The sequence below is a fragment of the Camelus dromedarius genome, chromosome 22, assembly GCF_036321535.1.
Source record: "Camelus dromedarius isolate mCamDro1 chromosome 22, mCamDro1.pat, whole genome shotgun sequence".
Classification (NCBI taxonomy): Eukaryota; Metazoa; Chordata; class Mammalia; order Artiodactyla; family Camelidae; genus Camelus; species Camelus dromedarius.
In genome coordinates this window covers 19,508,112-19,524,615 of record NC_087457.1, presented here as the reverse complement: position 1 = coordinate 19,524,615, position 16,504 = coordinate 19,508,112, and the positions used below count along the sequence as shown (strand labels likewise).

The 16,504-nt window shown below is 39.4% G+C and overlaps 1 long non-coding RNA gene across 1 annotated transcript; it reads right to left on the bottom strand.

Moving 5' to 3' along the window:
* Nucleotides 1-689: 689 nt before the first annotated feature.
* LOC116149253 (uncharacterized) lies at nt 690-14,181 on the bottom strand. Its single transcript, XR_010377232.1, has 3 exons — nt 14,015-14,181; nt 11,990-12,115; nt 690-857 (listed from the first exon to the last, which is right to left on the bottom strand). It is a non-coding gene; the product is annotated as an uncharacterized LOC116149253 (long non-coding RNA).
* Between the last annotated feature and the right edge of the window lie 2,323 nt (nt 14,182-16,504).

Below are 16,504 nucleotides of genomic sequence, written 5' to 3'. Positions count from 1 at the left end.
GTTTCCTGAAAGAATGTTCAAGCAGTGACTAACTGGGAGAGTCACCTACTGCTAGTGGAATGACATCATAAGGAAGAGGGTGGTGCCTGCTACAAGTTGTGATTGGGAACACTGTGATGGGGACAGGGAAGACTAGTTATCCTGACTCAAGGGATATTTCCAGGCAGAGGAGTTATCTGATTAGAATCTTAATGGATGAGTAATGGTTATTCCCAAGAAAGTGAAGAGGAGTAGCAGGGAAGGGAAGAGTCTGAGCAGAAGGGTGTAAATGATCAGGAGTCCCTGCCCAGCACTGGTCATTGGTTCTACACAGCCTTCCCCCCGTTTAAATTCCTGCCTCCCCTAGTGCCCACTGCCGCACCAGATGCTACCAGGGGAAGATGAATGAAGTCAACCCTATGATTGAGGAAGTACCTTCTGACCTCTGATTTCTGTTAAACCCTAACTTTTGTCTGTTTCTTCCTCTGGTAACAGTGCCTATCAGTAGGAAGCACACACCGTCAGTTTATTTCTCCACAAGCCTTGCAGGACCAGCTCGCCGCAGGTGGTACCAGTTATAGGTCCTGCACAGAACTCTTTATCTGGGGTAGATTAGAGGCATGATCTACCAGTGGTGCCGTTTAATCAAAGAACTGCCTTCAGGACTTTATTTATGAAAACTGTTGTTGACAAACCACAAATGCATGCAAACTCACACCCACAGTTTATTCAAGCCAAGTAATATGCCAAACGTATTGTGTAAGAAACAGCTTCTTTCTTGTCAGAAATTGTGCACTCAGATGTCAGTCTGGTGGTTTCATAAATGTCTTCCATTAAGATTCAGTGTTAGCAAAGTCTCTGCAGGATCTGATTTAAATCTGCGGTAAACACAGTGGGGCATGTGTTATTTACATGTACATGCAATTTACATGTATAATTTACATGTTTCTTTTCTGAACTTTTTTCTTCTAATGTTCACAAACTTAGACATATCTCTTTTGTGAATTAAATAGTAAGAATTTTAATAAAGCACTCCCTGAATAAAAACTTTAGAAAGTCTACTGCTAAATTTGATGGCTGGAAGATGGAGTTTACATGTTGCTGTTAAATACTGGCTGGTGGCCCTCTAGCCTATATAATATGGTTTTTTTGTAGTGACGTGGGCTTTTTCTTACACAGAAATGTGACATGAGTCCATGATATCCAGCACATTTTGGAACAAAAGCACAACAGTAAGACCCTCCTAATAGGCTCCCATTTTGCCCTGTGCAGTGTTACAATGGGGACATTCTTTTTCTAAGACAGTCTTTGAGACCAGCACTATCAGATTATGGCTAGATAGCTATTTATCACTTTGAGTTGATGTAAAAACCAGGCATCCCTAATCACTCACAACTTAAAAAAGCCACAATGTTATCAAAGAATAAAGTTTTAAAGAAATATTTCAAACATTATTTCACAAACTTTCTAAACCTGCAAAGAAACCTGGCTTTCCACACGCAAATACTTGACTAAATAATACATGAAGCAATTAAATTTGATCACTTAAATCTTCTGTTTTATGTTTTTAATATGGAGAGGGCCAAAGGACAGAAAGAATTTTACTGCTCCTACCAGGATTTATTACAAACACCTTGTTTTTTACTTCTAGGAGGTATTATAAAAGGAAGTTGGGACATGATAAGAAAGAAGCCTTGGCTGATTCCATTATATCTGATACATTTGTCAGTTGAGTGAAGTGATCAGATTTCAGAATTACCTAGCAAAGAGGAAGAAATCTCCTGAAAGTGATACCCCAGTGCTGGGTGAGGGAGGGGATTACACAAAGAGGACGTCCCGTACTCCATCTGAGTAACAGCCTTCCATGTTCCCATGACAAGCATCCTATGCATATCCCCAGTCTAATATTTATATAATGAGGTTTAATCATCTGCTTCTACTAGACTGTGAGCTCCTTGATACCATTCATGTTATTTACATTGCTTTCCTAAATCCTGGCCAGAGTAGATGCTCAATAAGCATATTGGAAGGAAGAAGGGGAGGGAGGGAAGGAGGAAGAGGCAAAAGTTCACCTACAATGTTTATAAAGATATTAAACAAAGGAGAACATGTACTTAGTTAATAAAATTACTTTGACGAGTCATTTTATTAACAACACAGTATAATTTATTTAAGATTCAAATACAAGTTATAATTTAACAGGTACTATAGGCCTGATATAATGAAAAATAAATACAATACATCTTAGAAGGCTTTCAAGTACTAAATATAAACTAAACCAATGAGACTTTTTATCCTCAAGAGTTACCTGGGGTATTAGCTTTGCAAGTATAAAAGTCAGAAGTCAGGTGGATTATTTGCATAAACATATACAGTGACTATAAACTTCCAAAGGATTTAAAAAACACATAAGGAAATAATGTGAAAATAAAGCAAATTTATTTATTGTCTTTATGTATTAAAACAAATTATTTTAGTATGTCTTACTGATAAGAGGTTGATTTAATTATTTATAAATGAAAATCTTTCTTTGTTTAACCTGGATAATATAAATATGTTAATCATTGGAGGGCTCCTAGTCTCCTTGTTTATTCTACTTCTTAAAACAACCAGAAGATTGTAAATCCTTCAAGCTTCCTTGAGTTATCTTAGGTAAAGTCTAAAGTTTAAGGTAGTGTTCATAAACCATAAACCTCACCACCAAAGTCTCCTAACAGCAGAGAAGGGTCAAAAGACATCCAGCATTCTGGGTTAGTCCTTACTCAGCCTGCCTTCAACCTGTTTCTGTAAAGATGCATCCTACTTGGCCTTTTACCCAATGGCCTATCCAGATTTTCTTTAATATAAAAATTTTTTTTTAGATTTATAGAAAAATTACAATACAGAGTTCCCATACACACCTGTACCCAATTTCCCCAATTATTAGCATCTTACATTAGTAAGGTACATCTGTCACCATTATTGAACCAATATTGTTACATGCTTATTCACTAAAGCGATAGTTTACTCAGATTTCCTTAGTTTTAACCTAATATTCTTTTTCTGTTCCAGGATCCTGTCCTGGATGCCACCCTTATATTTTGACATCAAATTTTCTTAGGCTCCCCTTTGCTTTAACAGTTATTCAGACTTATTCACTAAAGGCTCCCCTTTGCTTTAACAGTTATTCAGACTTATTCACTAAAGGCTCCCCTTTGCTTTAACAGTTATTCAGACTTATTCACTAAAGCGATAGTTTACTCAGATTTCCTTAGTTTTAACCTAATATTCTTTTTCTGTTCCAGGATCCTGTCCTGGATGCCACCCTTATATTTTGACATCAAATTTTCTTAGGCTCCCCTTTGCTTTAACAGTTATTCAGACTTGCCTTGTCTTTGATGAACTTGACAGTTTTGAGGACTAGTGGTCAGGTATTTTGTAAAATGTGCCTCAATTAGGATGTTTTCCTTATGATTAGACTGGGGTTACAGGTTTTTAGGAGGAAGACCCCAGATAAAGGACACCTCTCATTACATCGTATCAAGAGAACATACTATCAATGTGACTTCTGACTGTGATGTTGACCTTGAGCTCCTGGCTGAGGTAGCATCTGTCAGCTTTCTCCACTGCAAAGCTATGTTTCTTTCCCCTGCACCGCCCCCCACCCCAGTTGCTCTTTGGAAGGAAGTCACCAGGAACAACTCTTCTTCTTCATTTATTTATTCAATCATTTATTTATATACACACAGACTTGAGGATATTTATTTTTATTTTTGGTTATAATCCAATTCTACTTTATTTGGTTGCTCACATTGTTCCAGTTTTGGTCATTAGGAGTTCTTTTAGTTGGCTCCTGTGTCCCTTTGACATACCTCTATCATTGTAGGGTTTTCTTTTTCTAATTAATTTTTTTTTTAACTTTTTCACACTATAAGATACTCCAGACTCATCTTGGGTGTTCCCTGCCCCAGTCCTCGAATCAGCCATTTTTCTAAGGAGTCCTGGTTCCTTTACTGGAGGATGCTATAAGAAACCAAGATTTGAGGTCTAGGTGTGCTTGGAGTCCTTGCTTCTAGGTCCTCTCAGCAGACAGATCAAGGAAATACATGTGTGTTTACTAACCTGTATTTATACACATGTCTATAAATATTTGTATAGGTAACCAAAGTACATACAGACACATCTACACCTATATTTACCTAAACATACAATGTTTCTGATGTGGCTCCATTAACATGCAGATGATTCTAGCCTTCTCCCTTTATCTGTAAACTTTCATTCCAACAGTAAGAAAAAATAACTCCCACCATTGGTCATCCATTTACTCACTAATTTCCAGCACACAGGTATAGCAAATTTCAATTGTTAATCTGATTCCCCTGTAGGAAACAACTTTTATCAACCAGAGCACAAAGCTTGCCTACAGTTTCTTTTGCCTTTGGTCTTACAGACGCCTGTCATTTCCAAAGTTACTAAGGCCAACCACAATTTCCCCCAATTCCCCAAACCCCTGGATGGCTTGTTTCATACATTTACAATACAGTTAACTTGTTTTATTACATTCTGTACTCCATCCCTGAGATCCCCAATCTCCAAGATGATTTTTTTAAGAGTCTGCAAAAGGTTCATGCTTAGTTTCAATTTGCTTTAATATTAAAATAAAACTTTAAATTACTCAACATCTAGCAAAACTGATAACCCATGGCCTACCTTGTGGCAAGCCCTATAACAATGTCATTGTGTGGGGCTTTATCTTGTCATTTCCTTGAACATCCCTGGTATGTCCCTGCATACTCAAGACGTAGGCATCCCATTTTAAGAAGCACTGACTATAGAAACTGGATTGTGGTATTTATGGCCCTATCTCTAAAATTCTAAGATTCTTTAGATTTTTGTCACCCCCTCTCTTAGTGGTTTCAGAATGTGCAAAATCTGATCTATTTGAAGAACTGCATTTACATAAGGTTAGCTTTTTTTTTTTTTCTTACTGCTCTTTTGCTCTTAGGGGAAAAAAGTAATTTAAAATGCAGGGGAGAATAACAACTACTAAAGCCAATACTTGCTTTTGTCTAAAACAAATGCCAACAGCACAATTTAAATTATAATCCCCTTTGTCAATCTGGGTTTGCTGAAAACAACAATTAAGTTGCTCTACACTTGCAAGTGATCTGCTATATTGTTTTTTTATGGGCTTTATTTGTTGCACCAACCACATAATCTAAACAGCTAATGAAATTGCACGTGCAAAATTATGCCCATAAAGAAAGGAAAGGCAATGGTTGTTGCTCTTATTATTGAGGGTAGGGGTGGGGGAAAGAACTGGTTGGAATTAGTAAATTAACAAATTGTCTTAAGGATGTTCATGCTTTATAAATCTTTCCAACTTCATCTGACTTAACCCCCAGGTGATCATCCACCCCAGGGTGGTATGAGGTTGTTCCCCAGTAGGGAATATTTATTTCTACTGCTGCCATAGCAGGTTGAGGACTTGGCAGGAATAATGCTCTGGAGTTGTATGACTAAGTTGAAAAACTTAAGAAAAATCTACTTAAAATCATAACATTTATGTAATGACATTAGACTATCTTTTGATGTGCAGAACACTGCCACATTGAAGGACAAAAGCATCTCTTGGGGGTGGAGTCTTCCCTGTAGTAGGAGGGACTGTTGTGGTGGGACTTTTCAGCATGTTAGTTTTAGAGCAAATGACAGTCCCATGTGCAAAGGGAAATTTGGGACCAGAGAAGAAATCCAGGAGCAGATGCTTTGAGTTGAGATGTTAGGTGCTCAACAATGTTGACTAGATATGATAACAGAACTCCATGTCTGAGGAGGTAGAACATGGTTTTCCCCTAAACTTTCCAGAACCATTCATGGGAGGCAGGCATACTTTGTCATCCAAGTATTTGCTTTTGAACCACTGGGAGCAAGAACTGGCTTAGTCAGGAAGGACAAGCTTACCTGAACTTCTCTTCCCTTCAGGCTAGAGGAAGGAAGAAGAAAGGGAATGGCTGGGCTGGGTCATGCAACCTGGACTGTTGTCCCTGCCCATGTGAGTGGTGATTTCAGGTGAAATGTGCCTGACATTGGGAGGGTTCTCAGGACCCCCGTGATCACCATGCCGGAGCTCCAAGGGTCAGACTGTATCTGCTTATGAGAAGGGTGGGATTTCACCCAAAGGGAAGAAATAATGATCACGTATCCCAGGAGAGGAAAGGGCTGGGATTAGACTAGGATGGGAAGGTTCTCCTTTTTTCTGGGAACTGAGTTGGGCTTGGACTCTGAATTGGGGAGGCCAGTGGAACCTAGACCAGGGTGCAGAGGTTGGGTCTGAACCTGAAATTCTAAAAGAATCCAACTTGAGAAGCACTTTTGAATTTCACTTAGCTTATAACTAAGCCGTCTGTGAAGCTGTATGAAAAGCCTGATCTCATATGTACTATGTACTATGTATGTACTATGCATAGATGTACTGCCAGGGGTTGGGGAGAATCAGGCCCCTCCTGGAGTCTGGAGAAAAGGAGGCTTATGAAGACAGAGATGCCTGGCCCAGAAGAGCTGCATTCTTACATAAGCAGCAGCAGCAAAGGCTGCAGGCCATGAGACAAGAAAAAAGCAAATCCTCAAAACTTGCCCATGAGAACATATATGGTGGCACCTGGAGAAATCTCAGATTAGCTGGGAGGCACAGTATGAGGGTGGATATGGGTGTTGGGAAGTAGGGGCCACATTTGAGTAACTAAGCCAGGAGAGGCTCGTGCAGTAATGTCTTGGGAGGGTGAATTTCAGTTCAAGGTCACAGTTTGGGAATGCTAGGGAGACAGAGGTTACATTTAGCTTTCTTCAGATCCTTAGCACTTTTCTATGAATTTTCTACAATGAAAAGAATACACATCAGAAACAAATTCAGTGGCTAACTTGGAAAAACAGACATTTAAAAATAGAACAATATTTCAAACATTTTAAGCTTATAGGAGTCACACTGCCCCCTTTCTCTTCGTCCCATAACCCTGAAGGTACATGCGTTCCTGTGCGCACGTTTACTCTTCCCTCTCAGACATCCTTAGTGCAGGTGGAGGACTTATGCTCTTATAAGCCCTAAAACCTTCAATTATAAACCCACGCTTACATAACAAAGGTAATAAAATGTGTAGGTGGAAGCTTGCCAACATCTGTAGAGTACCATGCCATTCAAAAAGCACTTTAAAAATATTTGATGTTACTGGAATCACATTCCATTGTCAGTGTAGCTGTGTAGGTTTCTTTTTGTTTTACTTTTATTTATAAGCAATAATTTTTAAATATTTATTTATTTATTTACTTATTCATTTTGATGGAGGTACTGGGGATTGAACCCAGGACCTTATGCATGCTAAACATGTGCTCTGCCACCAAGCTATGCCCTTCCCTCTCTCCAACAGCTCATTTTTAAGGACTGGACAGACATTAGTTCCTACTTTCTAGATTCAGCACAAAGGACAACAATGTTCAATTTCCTTTTTTGGTATCACTGGCCTTGATCTCTAAACAAATACATGACCTGAGTCTCTAAACTCAGAGTGGAAGTAAGCTAATCACTGACATTGAGACACTTTGCTACTTGACACAAACAAGAAATTCTCAGCCACTCTGCAAAGTAAGTTTCTACTGTGGTGAAGAATTATCCCTTTAAGGGACCCACCCAGCTCTGCTGAGATGTCTGGTAGACTGTGACCTGTCTGCTTTTTTGGTGGCATCCCTCAGACTGCCCAGAGACTGGCACAAAAAGAGTGGGTACCGTGTACCTGTTGAGCAGTGTAAAATAAGGTAATTGCCACCAAAGGAACACTCTTTCAGTCCTAAGCATTAGGTAGCAAGTGACAGATTGAATCCTCTTAATTACCATATGATGTATTCATTATAGTCCTATTTCACAGGGGAAGAAACTGAGGTTGTGATATTGTGATTTAGTAAGAAATATACATTTGGTCTTTGTCTCCAGTTCCTGGCACAGAGCTCCTACTATCCTTGTAATTTCCTGAATAACAGTGGTGATAAAGAGCATCTTTTGTTATCATATTTGTTCTTAGTCCCTGGTTCCTGACTCAAGAGCTTCTAGGCTTTTGGGATCTCTGGAGTGATAAGCATGTCTTTCTGTATGTTAATGAGGTGACTGGTGGCTGTGGTCCCCTAGAGAGCTTCAGGATGGGGGCTGGTCACCAGAAAGACCAAAGCATGATTACAGGATTGGAATTTTCATCCCCACCACTTGACTTCCGGGAACAGGGAAGGGGCTGGAGACAGGTAATCACCAATGGTCATGATTTAATCAATCACGCCTGTGTAATGAAACCTCCATAAAAATTCCTAAGCTCCAGGGGACTAGGAGGGGCATATCAGAGAGCTTTCCAGTTGGTAAACACAGAGATGCAGGGAGGGTGGTGAGCCCACATCCTTGCCTTACGTATCTCTTCTATTTGGTTGTTCCTGAGTTGTATTCTTTATAATAAGCTGTAATACTAAGTAAAGCTTCTCCTGAGTTCTGTGAGCTGATCTAGTGAATGACCAAACCCGAGGTGAGGATCATGGGAATCCCCAATTTATAGCCAGTGGGTCAGAAGTATGGGAGGTATGTAACTTTCCCTTGGTGTTCAAAGTGAGGACAGTTCTGTGGGACTGAACCCTCAACTTGTGGGATCTGATGCTAACTCTGGATAGCTAGTGTCATAACTGAGCTAAATTGTAGGACACTCAGTTGGTGTCCAGAGAGTTGGAGAATTGCTTGGTGTGGAAAATCCACACTTGGTATCACAACTGTTATGAGTAAAAATGGTTTATAGAGGCTCAGAGAGATTAACTTGTCTAACTTCACACCACCTGAGAATGTGAGAGCTTGGATTTGAACCGAATTCCCCAGATTTTAATTCTGTAATACCATGTTGTCTACTATTTTATCTGTTTAACTTCTAGAACATTCTTATTAATCCTGGTGCTGATAAAAAAATGTATTTCATGAGAAACCTACAGTGACACTTCAAAATGAACATTTTTATAATCTTTGAGTGAAAAACAAAGCATAAACACACCACTGAATATCACAGTGAGTTTATATGGCTGAAGTGCTTTATCTGGAAGTTAAGTCTCTGGTCCCAGGGTCACTATGGACTAAAAATATTAATTCTGATAAGATTGATGGTCTCTCACTTTGGCTCGTTTTCTTCTGCTCTTCCAACACATAAACAACTCATTACCTGTGGTTTTGCTTCTGAGAAAATACGAAACTTCAGGAAACCATATTGTTCACTTCAGTGCAACTAACTGGGGAAAAGGTGTAATAAAAAATTAGAAGGATCACTCCCACTAACCATCATTCCACCACCACCAGCAAAACCAGTAGCATAAATATCACCACCACCACCACCACCATTACTATCACCATCATTACCATCACCAGGTTTTCTTCAGACTGGACCAAAGTAGTTGTTTTCTCTTCCTCATGTGAATGTCACATTTATGATTTTCCTTTCACTAAAAAGTTATATCCCATAACTGTCTAAGCCTGTTCAAAATTCAAACATTCAAAACATGTCTTTGACAGGATACAGGCTTTTAGTACGTAAAAACAAATATCCAAGCAGCGTTAATAGCAGAGGTAGCTTACAAACTTCTCTCTTTGATCAAATTCTTCTCATTGTTTATTTGAAAGTGGTCAGCCTTCAAAAATGTCTTTGAAGTAAATATGAACATACGCTTTTCCCGATTCATCCCCCTGACACCTCCCAAAGCACATACACATGCACACACACACTTGATTCTATAACATTTAGCTCTTATGAGTTTATGTTATACAAATGTGAATGTTTCTCTCCTTGCCTGTCTTTCAAGGTCCCAGATGAACGCATCATATGACCAATAAACTGAGGGTCAGACTTTGCTCCCTACATCGTAGCTTCTAATCTATAGTGACCTATGGTACATACACAATCCCTGTGTTTAAAAACTGTAACCAGTAGACATGACTAATTAATTTTCTTAATCAACCAATTAAATTTTGAGCACACAGATACTGCCTTTTTCTGAATATCAACATAAAGTCTTTTAAGAATCCACCCAAAACCGTTCTCAAAGTCTGTGACATCTCTTGTTTTACAATGGCAAACTCCCCCTATTGAAAATGGAATTGAGTTTTGAAAAAGGCCTCATTCAGAGGCAGGCTGCTGAGTAAAGGGAATAACAAACTGAGTATTAAAGTTTGGTTTTTGCTTTTAGGTTAAAAACAAGCTTTTACTAAAATGTAATACAGTGATTTTTAGTGGGTAAGTAAAAAATCTGGGGATGGTATGTGTTGGTGATTTTGAAAATGCATTCCAAGGTGGCAAATAGAAAAAGAAAGTCTTCATTTCATAAAATAAACAACAAATAAATTTCAACTTAAAATTAAACTTTCTTGAATGATATGATCAGTGTTACAGGGAAAGTAGCTGTCTGTTTAAAAAAATTTTTTTCACATGTCAAAAAGATGCATGAGTTTAAAAAGGTTAAAAAATGTTGTAATAAGACTTTTTCTTGTGTGGCATCTAAGATGACTTTAAAAGCAATTCCCAAAATAGGACTCCAGAAATATTTTGAGAAATGGTCTCTGTATTGAAATACAGGTATAACCTTCTTAGGGTGCCTACTTTGAATGTTAATGCTCATTTTAATATTAAAGTTCTAGTATACTCACTTAAAAATTAGATTAATGCTTGATAATCATCTTTCTTATCCAGTTGTCTCCCCCCAAAATTAAAGGGCTTTACAGATTTTAGACTATAATTTTCTACAATCCTTATGAAAAAATAGAGTATTATATAATGTCTCTTTATATAGGCTCTCAGGTTCTCTGAAATTTTCAGGTTCCAGAGAAATGCCAAATGCAATTTACCACAATTTAGTTGTTTTTCATTTTTTTTTTTTTACCCAATATGTCCTAGGCATGATGGATATAAGACTGCAATTCTGTAACTTCTATCAACCTATCTGAGCTAATAATTTCTTCTGAAGGAAAGTGGATGGAACCCCCTCCGCAAGCTTTTCCTGCTCAGAGGGCATCAGCTGGTATTACCAACCACCATAAAAAACACTGTGATACAATCTGGATAAAGACAGACACCTATGGTGGCTTCTGCCCTATAGTTTCTCTACTGTCTAATGTGAGAGGCAGGGTGGGAACCCAAGGGGGATGCATTATCACACCCAAAACAGAAAAAGAAACATATTTCCCACCAGGGACAACTCCCCTACTCTTGATATGTAGATTTTGCCAATGTCCAATTTCTTAGACAAGAAACTACCTGGTCCAGTGAAGGGTCACTAGTGACTAGTGTTTCTAAAGTCTGAGACCCTTTGTTTCAGCCCCGAATGACAGTTTTGCATCCCCCAGGCAGCTGTGCATTCATGGCAATCCACTGAAGTCATATGTCAGGAAGGAATTCCCTGGTTAGACTTGGAACATGATTTAGCTATTTTTAGGGTTTCAGCTGGTGTCCTTACCAGCTCCACAGGATCTAGAAGTTGCCCTATTTCCTTCTATTGAGATAATTTGGGAAACGAGTGTTAGATGGAATTTCAAACTTTGCATCTATCATTATTGCTGCTTTTAAATAAACAAGTTCTTAGAATTCTTTCCACCAGCCTGTTAAAAACCACTTGCTGCCTCAGGTTTGCATGGCTTAGGATATTACATGAAAAATCAGCTAAAGTGAGTTGAGACTCTTGGGCCTTGATCACTATACAAAAGAGTCAAAGAAGGAGCCTCCCTTTGGACCAACCAGCATGGTAGTTTTTATACTGAACTCTGCTGAGCATCACTGTAAAGGATGATGGATTGTGAAATTGTAGGGGAGGCCACAGCCTCTACATCCCCTGGGGTGCTTGTGGAGATTTAGAGTCTCAGACTCCTTCCAGATCTTCTGATCAGACTTTTCAGGGGTTAGACCCAAGAACCTGCATTTTTTGGGACTCCCACATGATTCCTACACACACACACACACACACGTAAGTACGTACGTACGTTTAAGAATCACTGATGATTAGGAGTCCCTAGATGGAGGAGCTGGAAATTGGGGTTCTGGGCTTTCTGGGATGCCCCCTCTGCCAATTCCACATTCATCTATTTTACACATTGGAAGAAACACTTCTGTGGCAAAAAAATTTAAAAAGTTAGAAACAACTATTCCAGCATAAACATCTAAAAAAGACCTTCTCATGATTATCTTCACTGATGATTCTAGTCAGGATACAAATAAATGTATACGAAAGTGATTTTGCCCAGATAACTTCAGGACATAGAAAGCCTCTTACTTCATCTACCACGAGGACCCAGTTCTGCACCTCCAGCTGCAACTGATCTGAACAATTCAGAAGAGTCCCAGGAGTGTTGGCCTGGGGTATCAGATTAATGGTCTTCCCCCATTACACTTTCAGGACCCTCTTCCCCCAATCCACTCCTCAAATTTGGCCTTCAGCCAAAGATTTCCTCATTGCAGACAAAATTTAAGAACATGACATATACAAACATGATCCCAGAATGCTTTCCATTCACTGGTTTTTAGCTCACCCAGAATGAAAACATTAAGAACATGTTAATATGGTTGCTTGTGAGACAGTTTTGTATTGTGGTTTTTGCTTTCCTCGATGCCTGAAGTCTTATTGTGTCAAATTCAGCAAGAGATCTAGAAGCTAAAGGGAACAAGCAGAACTAAAACTAGTGCATAGTTGTGAATTTTAAAAAATTTAATCTTCTTTGAATGTGTTCATCTTTTATATATGAGAGGTCGAATCTTTCAACAGTAACAGTAAATTCTTAGCCATTTTCAATCTGAATATTGCCTCTTCTCCATTCTTTTTATTACGTCCCTTTGAAAATCTGTGATTTTGTGATTCTGAAACTGACTCTCTACAAGGAGATTCTTAATGCCTTTCTAATTTTTTGTACTTCATTTTCTCTTTGCTACATTCAGGGTAACTTTTTTTATATCAAAATAATCAGAGTGAAAGAAAGCTTGAGAGAGTATATTACACAATGTATTCCATTTATATAAAATTCTAGAAAATACAAACTAATCTATAGTGACAGAAAGCAGATCAGTGTTTAGTAGGGGCCAGAAGAAACCTTTAGGGGTGATGGATATGTTTATTATCTTGATTGTAACAGTTTCATGAACATATACATGTGTCAAGTGTCATCAAATTGTACACTTCACCTGCAGTTTGTTAAACCTCAGTTATACTTCGGTAAATCCATAAAACACACTCCTCCCCTGCCGCCCCACCCTTGACCTAAAGTTCATAAATACTGGAAGAGTAAAATATAGAGCATCTAGGGTTTATTCTTGTAGTTACTACTAAAAAGTAGTAAGTTTTATCTATTTTTATTGGCTTTGATGAATAGGTCTTAGGAATCCTGTTAAGTTGGTATAGGGGAGAGATCAGAGTAATGTATATAGAATAAAAAATAATATCCTATGTATGTACATGAATATGTGTCTGTCTGCAAACAGATGAATGAATGAAAGATAAATTAGGAGATGGAACTCGCAAAACAGAAGAGGGATGAACTTTACTTTCCGTTTAGCTGATATGCTGCAAAGGACTTGCATTTCTTTTCTTAAATTCCAGAGGGTAAAAAGTTACTTTTGAATGCGTATTACAACAATTCAGTGACTCAGCAAAAATCAGTTTCTTCCAAAGAGCTCCACCATACTCTGACTTGATGTCTTTTGACCTCCGCAAGTAAAAGCACCCCGGCAATTTTTATCAGCCATCACTGAACCGACCCTGAGGGATACCTCCTCTCTGAAAACGGCATTTTTCAGGTCAGGAACACCGGCACCCACCGCGAGGCCAAGCAGCGGCGGCGTTTGGCGGCAGGAAGGCTGCGGAGCTGAGGGGTTCCCGCCACAGATCGAGGGCTGAGGGCCGGCGCCCACTCCTCTGAGGCCAAAGCCACCACGGTTCAAGGGACAAAGCGGGGGCACCAACCGAAACAATACTGCCTAGCACAGGCTGACCATAAATAAGTAGAGCGCGGACTTACAGAGACCCTCCCAGCGCACGTCCGACGGTTCTTCCCAAAGCTCCCGGAAGACAGCCACGGCCCAAGATGGCGGCACACTTGAGGCCGGTTCTCGCTCCTTGCACGTCCCGAGGCGCACGCGCGGGGCGTGGAGGCCCCCGGCAGAGCCGGAGTCCAGGCGCTGAGGGCAGCTGTTCCCGCTGGAGGACGCCAGCGCCTGCAGGGTAATTATTGCTGAACCGTTTTCCACTTAAGTAAGTCAGTTTAAATTGTAACTATTGTGTAATCTGAATATTGAGTTTTGACTTTCAATTGCTCTATTTTTGTTTTTAGACATCCTTTTGTATTCTTTTTGAATTTTCTTGATTTATAATCTTTCACACCGGATTCCTTTTATGTGTCTGTTGTGATACTGATTACGGACTCCTTTCTAACTTCACCTGTAGTAATTTTTGAGACCTTAATTGAAAGTAATTTCCTTCTACCTGGCAGAGCAGGGCACTACCAACCGCGGGCTATTTTAAAAGCAGATTTGAAGTAGTGTAGATTTGGATTGAAAATTCACATGAAAACTGGATTATGATATGAATTCTCAGGAGAGGTATTTTCCCCTTCAACCCAGCTCCAAGTTTGAGAGACACAGCACTTTTTTTTAAATGGTTTCTTGTGTGGGTTCTTAGCTTTGTCTGATGTTCCTAGATGACTCATGGGTTTTCCTTTCAGACTCCCTGCTTTAGTTGGACTCTTATGCCTCACACTTTGCACAGTTGTTAAAAACAGGAGCTGAAAGTAATGATTTAAAAGATTCCGCCAGAGCAAAAGCCAGATTTGGTGCTTTGTTAACACACACACACACACACACACACACACACACACACACACACACACACACACTTCTTTTAATTAACTTTTACCCTCTGTTGATATTTTTTTCTTGCTTGTTCATGAATGCATTTATAAAGAGGTTTATTTAAAAACAAACAAACACATACTGCAGGTTGTTTTTAGTGGAAGAGCTGCCCAGGCTACCTCCTCAATATTATGTCAAGAAACAGCAGCCCATAAAATTCTAAGAGCTGAGCTTCTGTTTCTAATTACCTCCCACAGACGCTTCAGTCCTTGTCTCTCTGAGGCGCACCCTGAGACCATGATGATGGGAGGAGTTACATTACAGTGCAGTGCAGGGGGAAGCGCTCGCCTTTCTGATGGAAAAGTGAGGGCCCGCCCAGCTGCACCGGCCCTGCCTTCCTCTGCTGGCCCAGGTCAGGGTGGTGGTGTGTGAGTTCCTCAAACGTACAAACATTTCTGGCACTACTGAAGGCTCTTACCTGATACTAATTTTAAGAACAACTTTAGATAAAGTATTAACTTTAAGTTGAATGACTATATCTATCTGTGTTTAAAGCTCAGGGTTCAGGAATAATGTGGTGAGTTTTCTAAGAGTGAATTTGCCTGCTCTGGATAGCATAACAAAATAGCACAGACTGGGTTGCTTGAACAACAGAAATTTACTTTCTCATGGTTCTGGAGGCTCTCGGTCCCAGATCAAGGTCCGGCCTGGTTGGTTCCTGGTGAGAGCTCTCTTCCTGGCTTGCAGATGTCTGCCGTCTTGCTGTGTGCTCATGTGGTCTTTCCTAGATTCAAGTTTGGGGAGAGATAGAGATAACTATGTAGATGGAGATAGAGTTCTCTTATGCCTGTTCTTGTAAGGACCTATCTAATCCAATTGAATTAGGGCCCCACCCTTACGACCCCATTTAGCCTTAATTACTGCCTTAGGGGACCATCTCCAAACTCAGCCACACTTGGGGTTTAGGGCATCAAGATATGAATTTGGGAGGGGACGCAAACATTCATTCAGTCCATAACAGGGAGTTTCTTATGAATTCACTTACACAAATGATAGGTGTTAGGGGACAGTTACAGATTACAATCTGAGGCAGTGACAGCCCATTTTAGACCTTTTAGAGGGCTTTGCTCTAATGTTTACCTGCTTGATGACATGCTAGACCTGTGTTTCAAAGCAGGATGCTTAAATCTCAGAGGGGAATGGACAGTTCATTAGGAGAGAGAATGAAATATTAGAACCCTATTTATAATTATTTCATCTTATCCGTTTATAATTTATTTTGTGTTCTTAATAATATGTGGAATGTATTTTACTATACTTTCACATGTATGTAATTTATATAATCATAAAGACATTCATAATAAGGAACATGTCTAGCATAATTACTGAGAGGTATGGAGTCACAGAGTCTCAAGGATCACTTGTAAGAAAGAAAGATGGCCCTTTGCAAGATGTAGGAATCCATGAACACAGTTCAGATCCTAAAACTTGATAGCAAGAATAGATCACAAGAAAAAAATTAAAGAATTAGAGATGATTGATAGAAGGAGTGAAAAGGATAAACCATGCCATCTCAACACGAGAGGGAAGGAAAAGAGACATGAGAATGAAGAAAGTATTCTTATTATTTCCCAAGAGCTTTTAGTTGTCTCTGCTGTGTT